Source organism: Lactuca saligna, chromosome 8 (assembly GCF_052625555.1).
Source record: "Lactuca saligna cultivar CGN05327 chromosome 8, ASM5262555v1, whole genome shotgun sequence".
NCBI lineage: Eukaryota > Viridiplantae > Streptophyta > Magnoliopsida > Asterales > Asteraceae > Lactuca > Lactuca saligna.
This window is the reverse complement of record NC_136424.1, coordinates 80,029,049-80,041,091: the sequence shown is the minus strand read 5'-3', so window position 1 is coordinate 80,041,091 and position 12,043 is coordinate 80,029,049.

Genomic DNA, 12,043 nt, shown 5'->3' with positions numbered 1-12,043 from the left:
AACAATAATGCAAGGTGGTTCCTTTTTTTTCATGACATCAAAGACTAGATTCCATTTTGGAGAAAATATAATGCTTATTATGTGAATAAAGATGTCTAAGAAACAGATATTATGACTTGTAACTTTTTTTGAATAGTTGGAGAGGCAATTTATTGCTACATTTTCGTTCGATTCTGGAAATCATTTCTCCCCTCTTGCATGCATCTTATATATTAGAGTAAATTACTTTTTTCGTCAATTATGGTTCCTATTTGAGACCAAATTTCAAAAACTCAGCTACACTGAGGCTCCAGGAACCAAAAATGTAATTAATTGTTAATATTAACAACAACAATAATAAATTGTGATTGTTGAGAAGTGAATGAGAATTACCTAAAATGTTTTTATATGATTGTTATTGTAGGATTTCCAACTACTTCTTACACTTCCAAGGGGTCAACCATTTATTCGTAAAGTCAAAGTTCCTAGTGTAGCTTCTGTTGACGAAGCCCTTTATGTAATTCCTTTATGTAATTATGCATTTTAGTTTATATATCATCTCCAAACTCAGAAGTGTTAATACAAAACACTCAAAAATAGCAATGTACTTTCTGTTCTCTGTTAATCATAGTATGTCACTTTCAACTTACCTTCCAACTCCCTGCAATGCACGGGAAATCTTTTCTAGTTATTATTATTATTATTATTATTATTATTATTATTATTATTATTATTATTAGGTTAGAAGATATGAGAAGAGCCAAACCCAATGCTGTGTGGGGCAGAGGACGGTAAGATGTTTTTGAGTTCGAAACCGTTTAAAAAACAAATTGCTGCGAAATTTAAAGTGATGCGCCATGCAACAATAAATGGTAAAAAAAGATTTTTTTTTTTTTAAATAAATAAACACCACCCAATTCATAACCTTTTATTTAATAGTCACTCTTCCCCACTAAACAATCATACTTAATATGTTTTTTAGTTATTCATTAAAAAAAGAATGAAATTAAATCAACCTAACCGAGTCCATTTGCGAAATAAAAAATACTAATAATAATAATCCAATTTCCTATATTATACAATTCGAACAACCAACCAAATTTGCCACTACCCTACACATATCATTAAGGCTGGTGGTTTTCGTATCCAGCAGCTTGTAGTGGTGGCCGTTCTAACCAAAACGAAAGTATGAATGGTCCATTCTCAACAACCAGTCATGATTATTTGTGTTTGTAAGATAAATAGAACTTATTATATTATTATTATATACTTATATTTTTTCTGATACGCTTATATAAATTATAAACTAATTGCAAAATTATGTGTTTTTATGATCACATTCATTATGTTATTTACCAATCATTAATAAAAGTCACAATGTTTACATATGCAATAATCGTTTTACCTTATATTAAAGTATATTGTAGACATCTATATCTCCTATCCAATTCTAATAATATCCAATTCTATATCTCCTATCCAATTCTAATAATATCCTCCTATTGTTGTTGTTATTGTTATTGTTAATATTTATATATTTACTTACCAAGTCGTACTTCTAAAATCAATATTTAAGTTGTATTTACTATAAATTTATAGTAAATTACACGTTAAATTATTAGAAAAAACATTTTAACAAACGACATTCATCAAGAATTCGAACGATGATCAACGAAAAAATTCAATAAAAAATTATTTTTGATGAAGGAACCAAGAAATAAATCAAAAGCGTTGGAATATAAAACGATCGGCAACCAATGAAAAGGTTGTAAATTTGTACATTGGATATGCATGAACGTGATTATACTAAAAAACTCACTTTGTTTTTTAGTTTTAATTTTTTTAAGACTGTGTTTTTTATCAAAAAAAATGCATATACAACTACTCATAATTTTTCGTCATCTTTAAATAAAGATTATATTAATATATAAAAAACGAACTTAAAAAAAAAACACGTGGTTTTTTTTTTGAAAAAATAAGATTTATTTTTTATCAAAAAATAATAAATATATCAAGATTCATATTTTTTGTATCCTTTAAAGATAGACTCATAAAAAACATTTTTTTTTTTAAATTTCAGCTCATATTCACATTGTGAATGCTGAAAAATGAATTCTATATAATTTAGATTAACAATATGCATAATAGTAAGTCAGATTCATATTATTAATATTGAAAACTGAATTATATAAAATTCAGTTTCACGATGTTAATAAATTCAATTGCGAATTTTATAAAACTAAATTTCAGAAAAAAAATTCACTCTGTTTTGTGGTTGTTTTTTTTTTTTTTTTTTTTTTTTTTTTTTTTTTTTTTTTTTAAATATTTAGACTTATTTTTTATTAAAAAAATAAAAAGATATATGAAATTTCATAAGTTTTTGTACTCTTTAATTCAACATTCATATTGATGTATGAAAAATATTTTTTTTTCATTTCGAAATTTTAGCTGAAAACTAAATTATATTCACTTTATGATTGCTGAAAACTAAATTATATTCTGTTCAAAATTCACAATGAAAAGAATAATAAGTCACACTCACATTATCAATTCTGAAAACATGATTATATGTAATTCAGATTCACAGTGTAATAAATTTAGTAATCAAAATGTTAAAAAGTTATAAAATTAAAAGGAAATATACTTTGATTCATATGTAAATTTCACTGAATTCATTTGTGAATGATCAAATAGTTGAAATAGTCAGGTTCATATTATGCATAATAAAAACTAAATTATATACAATTCAAATTAACAATATTAATAAGTTCACTTGTGAGTTTTACCAAACTGTAACAACCAAGTTTCCAGGCATACTATTTTATTATTTATTTCGAATTATAAGAAGGAACTCGGCGAGTTGATGCGTAGACTCGCCGAGTATGGTCGTGATTGTTCATCCGGATTCACTTCGGATTCGGCGAGTCCATGAGTGGACTCGGTGAGTCCACGTTGTTTAATGAAACCCTAAATCCCCGGGTTTGGAGCCTATTTAAGGGCACTTATAGCCTCTCATTGCGACTACCAATCCCTTGAGAGAACCTTGAGTGAGCCAGATCGTTGTGAGGAAGAAGAAGTCACTTTTGACCCTTGTATCTCTGGGTTGGCAAGAAGGAGGTGCACAAGAGCAAAGGGGAGGTGCGATTCTAGCAGTTCCAGAGATTCAGAGTCTTCATTTTGAGGTAATAGTTCGAACCTCCTTCAGTTTGGTGTTGATCATTAGAGTTAGGGTTTTTTAACCCCTTTGACGAGTGATTATGTGGAGCAAATGGTCCCTCTTCGAGTTTGTGCCTTGGATCTAGACTCAAAGAGGTCCAGAGACCTTAACCCTTGGAGCTTTTTGGATCAGTTTGGGGTTATTGGACTTAGGTTGCCATTTTTGGGACTAAATCTCCTTTTGATGCCTTGTTGTTGTTATACAAGCATCAAGTTTCGAGCTTTACGTGACATTCATGCTTGGGAAGGCCATATCTTTGATTTAGGGAAACAGATCTGACCTTAGGAGGCCAGTAGAGTTTGTGCATGGCATGAACTCGCCGAGTTGTTCCTAAGACTCGGTGAGTAGGGTTAGGGTTTCACGTAAATTGCTCAGTGAGTGGACTTGTTGAGTTGGGGGATGACTCAGTGAGGCAGAAGGGAGTTAGAGGACTGGAGTTCAAGGAGGTATTCGCCGAGTTGTTCTTGAGACTCGGCGAGTTGAGTCGTGGTGGCCCCGCAATTCATGCCTAGTATGACTTGTCAAGCATAGGGAGGGACTCGGCGTGCAAAGCGGGACAAAGTGTTAAAGAGCATGTGTAAACTCGCCGAGTCACCAGGGTGCACTCGACGAGTAGGGTCAAACTGTGACCATTGACTTTTAGGGTTTGGTCAATAGAATACTTGTGTCGAGAGGGGGGGGGGAGTATCCACTTTCCCTCATGAGGGTGCCAATGGCAAGTTGAGTCTAGTCTCGAGAGTTATATTTATAAGAGTATTTACCTTATGTGAATAGGCGAAGACTAGGCAATATTTCTACCGAGTCAGAGATTTACCGAGACGCCTGAGGTGAGTCTTCTCACTATACTTTACCTAGTGTGGTAACAGAGTTATGTGATAGAGTATTTTAGAGTTATATGCCAGTGTAATTGCATGTTATTTATGTGATATGATTTATTGTGATATGTGTTATGTATGATTCAGAGTTACAGAGTTAGGACTTTCGGGTCCACAGAGTTAGGACTTCCGGGTCCACATAGTTAGGGCCAGAGGGCCCATAGAGAGTTGGGGCTGGAGGGCCCCACTGGGACACATAGACCTGAGGGTCAACAGAGTTACAGCCTCAAGTGGCTATTATGTGTTAGAGTGGTATTTTGGGGAACTCACTAAGCGTTTATGCTTACAGTGTTATGTGTTATGTGTTTCAAGTACCAGTGATGATTGTGGGAAGGCACCGACATGATTCGTACACACGCATACTGGAGTTATATATATATATATATATATATATATATATATATATATATATATATATATATATATATATATATATATATCTTGATCTTGGGTTTTGTGTTGATACAATGTTTTGTTTATATTTTCAAATGATATTTTATGGGTTACAAAGTGAAAAATTTATTCAAATTTTTACGGTGTTACAAGTTGGTATCAGAGCCTTGGTTTGAGGGATTCAGATATATCTTCGGGCGTATCTGAACTCAAACTGGGGATTTGAGGAAACTTTTAATAATAAAATAATATATTTTTGAAAAGAGTAAAAAGAGTCTTGAGACAAACAGAGCAAAGCCGTGTGTACGATCAGCCAGCGCCCGAATGGTGATTTCCCAAAATACCCTCCTAATAAGTGATTAGCAGATATGTTATGTATGCTATATGATGAGTTACGATATGCATGCTAGAGTAAACTAGGTATTCCTATTAGGACTAGAGTGGCCTGATATATGATGCCTTAGTCTAGGGATTTCGCTGCTAGAGATGCTTAAGAGTGATTTAGATACCAACGAGGTGCTTATGAGAGTTTTGTTAGTGAATAGCACATGATTGAAAGAGTAGAGTACTTGAGATTTGAGGCTCAAGGAGGAGGACTTGGGGTGAATGCCAACGCGGTATGGACGGTAGTATTGGGCCCGTACTACCGAAGATACCAGGTTGGTACGCAGCCCAAGTAAGAATCTTTTGGGCATCAAGGAATAAGTAGGGTGGAATTATCGAGTGCGTTTATACTCAAAAAGGGTCTCTAATATTCTTATGTTGTATTTCAGAAGGAGACCATGGTTGGGACACGCCACACACCAGTGATCGGAAGTTCGGGTGACGAAGAGATCCGTAGGATCATCCAGGAGGAGGTGGCTGCGGCCATCAGGGCAGAGATACCAGAGATGTTCGGGTCTATTAGGACCACTCTGGTGGAGGTATTTGATGAGAGATACGCTGCTCTTTCTGAGGCTGTTGTTGCTGCGGCCACTGCAGCTATAGCTACGACTAGGCCGTAGGGTGGTGATGCGTTGTTGTTCCGAGAGTTCAGCAACACAAAACCACCGGAGTTTGACGGGACCCAGGACCCGATCGCGGCGATGAGATGGATTTCAGACATAGAGGGGTGTTTCTTTACTTGCGCATCTCCAGAGCATTTGAGAGTCCGGTTCGCGCTGAACCAACTTTGCTTGGGAGCGAAGGATTGGTGGAAGTTTGTGACTGCGCACTTTACGCTTGCTGAGCTTGCTGCGGTGACCTGGGAAAGGTTCACCACTATGTTTCGAGATGAGTACGTTCCCCAGGTGGAGAGGGAGCGTTTGGCCCAGGAGTTTCTGACCCTCAAGCAGGGTACTGAGTCTGTTACGGTGATTACGAGGACGTTTCATGAGCGGGCGATGTTCTACCCAGAGCACATGTCCTCCGAGCAGGCACGCATGAGCCGATATTTCAGCATTCTGAGGAGGGATATACGTGAGTTCGTGGCGAACTCGACGTACCGGACATTTGCCGAGCTTCAGGCAAATGCCTGGAAGAGGGAGATAGAGTTGGAGACCCAAGCCAGGGAGGAGGTTGAGTCTCAGGGAAAGGATCGGAGGCCGACTCAGTCTCAGCTGGCAGCCAAGCGGGTCAAACCCGCTGATTCGAAATCTGGAACCAAAAGGGCCGCATTTGTGGCAAGTACGGAAAGAGCCACGAGGGGATTTGCAGATCATGGTCTTGCTACAAGTGTGGCAAGGAGGGGCACATGGCCAAGGATTGCCCCAAGGGTTTTTCAGTCTGTTTTCATTGCAACCAGACTGGACACCGGAAGGCAGAGTGTCCACAGTTGCGGGGGTCAGCGCAGGGAGCATTTCCGGGATCAGCCCCTGCTGCGGTGAGAGCTGCGAATGTTCAGCCTGCGAAGGTTGTAGCACCGAGGGCACGCGGTAGAGCCTTCCAGTTGACTGCGGAGGAGATCCGCGCAGCGCCCGATGTCGTGGCCGGTATGTACTCTTTCATGTATTCTTTTTCATTCTGTGATGATTGTGCTTATATTATGTTATGCGTAGGTACCTTCCTTGTGAATTCTGTACCTGCTCTAGTGTTATTTGACTCGGGTGCAAGTCGATCTTATGTATCGTTGGCCTTTAGCCGACACATCAGTACTAGTAGAGAGGCGATGAGTCGGCCTATGAGAGTTTCCATAGCGGATGAGAGAGCGGTGTATGCCACCGAGGTGATTCGTGGTTGTGTACTTGAGATTTTCGGGGTTGATTTTCCGATAGATTTGGTCCCTATTGCGATGGGGGATGTCTGTGTCATCGTGGGCATGGACTGGTTGAGTAGATTTGGAGTTATCATCGACTGCGAGCGACAGCTGGTGACCATGCGAGACCCTAGTGGGGGAGTTCTTATGGTGTACGACGAGGGTACACGTTCCGGTTCAACGTTCTGCTCAGCCGCAAGGGCGAGGCAGAGTCTTCAGCAGGGATGTAAAGGATTCATAGCATATGTTATGGACGCGAGGGTTGAGTCGGAGAGACCGAGGTCTGTAGGAGAGGTTCCGATAGTGCGTGAGTTCTCGGATGTATTTCCGAAGGAATTACCGGGTGTACCTCCTGTGAGACAGGTGGAGTTCAATATCGATTTGGTTCCGGGGGCCGCACCTATCGCCAAGGCGCCTTATCGCCTTGCGCCTCCAGAGATGCAGGAGTTATCCTCGCAGCTGCAGGAGCTGCTGGGAAAGGGGTTTATTCGGCCGAGTAGTTCACCGTGGGGAGCTCCTATCCTTCTTGTCAAGAAAAAGGATGGTTCACACTGGATGTGCATTGACTATCGGGAGTTGAACAAATTGACGATCAAGAACCGTTACCTGTTGTCGAGGATTGACGATTTGTTCGATCAGTTGCAGGGAGCATCTTGGCTTTCCAAGATCGACTTGAGGTCTGGATATCATCAGGTGAGGGTGCGAGATGAGGATATTCAGAAGACAGCATTTAGGACTCGTTACGGGCATTACGAGTTCGTGGTGATGCTTTTTGGGCTCACCAACGCACCAGCAGTGTTCATGGACCTCATGAACAGGGTGTGCAGACCGATGCTAGATCGCTCGGTAATCGTATTCATCGATGACATTTTGGTGTATTCGAGATCTAGAGAGCAGCATGAGGAGCATCTGAGGGAGATCCTAGGGGTTTTGAGATCGGTGAGGCTTTATGCCAAGTTCTCCAAGTGTGATTTCTGGTTACGAGAGGTTCAGTTCCTGGGACATCTCGTTAACTAGAAAGGGATATTGGTCGACCCCGCCAAAATTGAGACGGTGATGAGCTGGGAGGTGCCGAGGTCGCCCACGGAGATCAGGAGTTTTCTAGGGCTGGCAGGCTATTATCGGAGATTCATCAGGGATTTCTCCAAGATCTCCATGCCAACTCACCAAGTTGACCCGGAAGGGTGTAGTTTTTGATTGGGGTCCAGAGCAGCAGGCCTCCTTTGAGACACTTCGCCAGAGATTATGCGAAGCCCAGGTGTTAGCCCTTCCGGAGGGAATGGAGGATTTTGTGGTATATTGTAACGCGTCGATATCAGGTTTGGGAGCAATACTTATGCAGAGGGGTCATGTGATAGCGTATGCATCGAGGCAGCTGAAGCCTCATGAGGCGAAGTATCCTACCCATGATTTGGAGTTGGGGGCAGTAGTGTTCGCCCTCAAGATCTGGCATCACTATTTATATGGGGTCTGGTGTATCATATACACGGATCACAAAAGCTTGAAGTACTTGATGGATCAGCCCAACCTGAATATGCGACAGAGGAGATGGCTAGATGTGGTAAAGGATTATGATTGCGAGATCCTGTACCACCCGGGAAAAGCCAACGTGGTGGCCGATGCCTTGAGTCATAGGGCGGAGAGTGTTCCGATGCGTGACATTTGTATGAGGTTGACCATGATGACTCCGGTGTTGGACACCATTCGAGGAGCTCAGACCGAGGCCGTTAGGCCAGAAAATCAGAAGAGAGAGCGGGTTGTCGGGCAAGTATCGAAGTTCGTCACCGATGGTCGGGGGATTATGACATTTTAGGGTTGGATCTGGGACCACATGTAGGCAGAACGCGTACCATTTTGATGGAAGTGGCTCATCGATCAAAGTTCTCGATCCATCCCGGGGTCACTAAGATGTTTTTGGATCTAAAAAAGGGAGTATTGGTGGCCCTGTATGAATAGGGACGCTGTGTGGTTCGTGGAGAGGTGCCTAACCTGTCGAAGGGTTAAGGCCGAGCATTAGAGACCGCACGACAAGTTGCAGCCGTTAGAGATTCCCGAGTGGAAGTGGGAACAGATTGCCATGGACTTTATCACCAAATTGCCAAGGACCGCAAGGGGCATCGATGCAATTTGGGTGATTGTAGACCAGTTGACAAAGAGCACTCATTTCCTTACTATTAGTGAGAGCTCTTCCGCGGAGAGGTTGGCAGAGATATATGTGAGGGAAATGGTAGCACGACATGGAGTACCGATCTCGATTGTCTTAGACCGAGATGTGCATTTCACCTCTAGATTCTGGAAGAAATTGCATGAGGAATTGGGTACTAGACTGCATTTCAGTACCGCGTACCACCCCCAGACTGACGGACAGAGTGAGTGGACAATTCAGACGCTCGAGGATATGCTCCGGGCATGTGTGTTGGATTTCGGTGGGAGTTGGGACACATACTCACCCTTGGCGGAATTTTCCTAAAACAACAGCCATCATTCGAGCATTGGTATGCCACCCTTTGAGCTGTTGTATGGGAGAAGGTGTCGGACCCCTATTTGTTGGGGAGAAGTGGGGCAACGTGTAATGGGTAGTACGGAAATTGTGCTTCAGACGACAGAGCAGATGCAGCAGGTCAGGCAGAGATTGTTGACCGCTAAGAATCGCCAGAAGAGTTATGCTGATAGCCGATGATCCGAGCTCGAATTTCAGGTCGGTGATTTGATGCTTCTGAAGGTATCTCCTTGGAAAGGAGTGATCCGATTCAGAAAGAGGGGCAAGCTGGGACCCCGGTATATTGGGCCATTTAAAGTCATCGCGAGGGTGGGCAGGGTAGCGTATCGCTTGGAGCTACCTGCAAAGTTGGGTCAGATTCATGACACTTTCCACGTATCGCAGTTGCGGAAGTGTATAGCAGATGAGTCGGCAGTGGTGCCATTCGAAGACATTCAGGTGGATGCGAGCCTGAACTATGCTGAGAGATCAATGGCGATCAGGGATTGGAAGATCAAGGTTTTGAGGAACAAGGAAGTGCCTCTGGTTTTGGTTCAGTGGCATCATCGGAAGGGGTCCGAGCTGATTTGGGAGCCGGAGCATGAGATGCATGAGCACCATCCGGAGTTATTTCCAGAGTGATACTTCGAGGGCGAAGTCCGATTCTAGTGGGGGAGAATTGTAACAACCGAGTTTCCAGGTATATTATTTTATTATTTATTTGGAATTATGAGAATGAACTCGGCGAGTTGATGCGTAGGCTCGCCGAGTAGGGTCGTGATTGTTCATTTGGATTCACTTCGGACTCGGTGAGTCCATGAGTGGACTCGGCGAGTCCACACTGTTTAATGAAACCCTAAATCCCCGGGTTTGGAGCCTATTTAAGGGCACTTATAGCCTCTCATTGCGGCTACCAATCCCTTGAGAGAACCCTGAGTGAGCCAGATCATTGTGAGGAAGAAGAAGTCACTTTTGACCCTTGTATCTTTGGGTTGGCAAGAAGGAGGTGCACAAGAGCAAAAGGGAGGTGCGATTCTAGCAGTTCCAGAGATTCACAGTCTTCATTTTGAGGTAATAGTTCGAACCTCCTTCAGTTTGGTGTTGATTATTAGAGTTAGGGTTTTCTAACCCCTTTGAAGAGTGATTATGTGGAGCAAATGGTCCCTCTTCGAGTTTATGCCTTGGATCTGGACTGAAAGAGGTCCAGAGACGTTAACCCTTGGAGCTTTTTGGATCAGTTTGGGGTTATTGGAATTAGGTTGCCATTTTTGGGACTAAGTATCCTTTTGATGCCTTGTTGTTGCTATACAAGCATCAAGTTTCGAGCTTTACGTGACATTCATGCTTGGGAAGGCCAGATCTTTGATTTAGGGAAACAGATCTGACCTCAGGAGGCCAATAGAGTTTGTGCATGGCATGAACTTGCCAAGTTGTTCCTGAGACTCGGCGAGTAGGGTTAGGCTTTCACGTAAATTGCTTAGTGAGTGGACTTGCTGAGTTAGGGGATGACTCAGTGAGTCAGAAAGGAGTTAGAGGACTGAAGTTCAAGGAGGTATTCGCCGAGTTGTTCTTGAGACTCGGTGAGTTGAGTCGTGGTGGCCCCGCGATTCATGCCTAGTATGACTTGTCAAGCATAGGGAGGGACTCGGCGTGCAAAGCGGGACAAAGTGTTAAAGAGCATGTGTGAACTTGCTGAGTCACCAGGGTGCACTTGGCGAGTAGGGTCAAAGTGTGACCATTGACTTTTAGGGTTTGGTCAATGGAATACTTGTGTCGAGAGGGGGGGGGGGGGGGGGAATATCCTCTTTCCCTCATGAGGGTGCCAATGGCAAGTTGAGTCTAGTCTCGAGAGTTATATTTATAAGAGTATTTACCTTATGTGAATAGGCGAAGACTAGGCAATATTTCTACCGAGTCAGAGATTTACCGAGACGCCTGAGGTGAGTCTTCTCACTATACTTTACCTAGTGTGGTAACAGAGTTATGTGATAGAGTATTTTAGAGTTATATGCCAGTGTAATTGCATGTTATTTATGTGATATGATTTATTGTGATATGTGTTATGTATGATTCAGAGTTACAGAGCTAGGACCTTCGGGTCCACAGAGTTAGGACTTTCGGGTCCACAGAGTTAGGGCCAGAGGGCCCATAGAGAGTTGGGGCTGGAGGGCCCCACTGGGACACATAGACCTGAGGGTCAACAAAGTTACAGCCTCGAGTGGCTATTATGTGTTAGAGTGGTATATTGGGGAACTCACTAAGCGTTTATGCTTACAGTGTTATGTGTTATATGTTTCAGGTACAAGCGATGATCGCAGGAAGGCGCCGACACGATTCGTACACACGCATACCGGAGTTTTTATATATATCTTGATCTTGGGTTTTGTGTTGATACAATGTTTTGTTTATATTTTCAAATGATATTTTATGAGTTACAAAGTGAAAAAATTATTCAAATTTTTACGGTGTTACACAAACTAAGTTACGAATAAACAAAATGTTAAAATATTATAAATTTCAAGGAAATATATTTTGATTCATAAGTAGATTTCACTAAATTTATTTGTGAATGATCAAAGAGTTGAAATAGTAAGTCAGATTCACATTGTAAATGTTAAAAACTAAATTACTTACAATTTAGATTCATAGTGTAAATCCGACCAGATCAATGTTAAAATAAATATTTATTTATATGGATTTGATATCTTTTTATAGAGCATAAAATTGAGAATTTTGGTATAATTAATTTTTCTTGGATAAAAAAAATAAACTTAAATATTAAAAAAACACAATGTGAGTTTTTTTATTTATTTATTATTATTATTTTTTTTATACATCAATATAGATGCCTATGAAAAGATAATAAA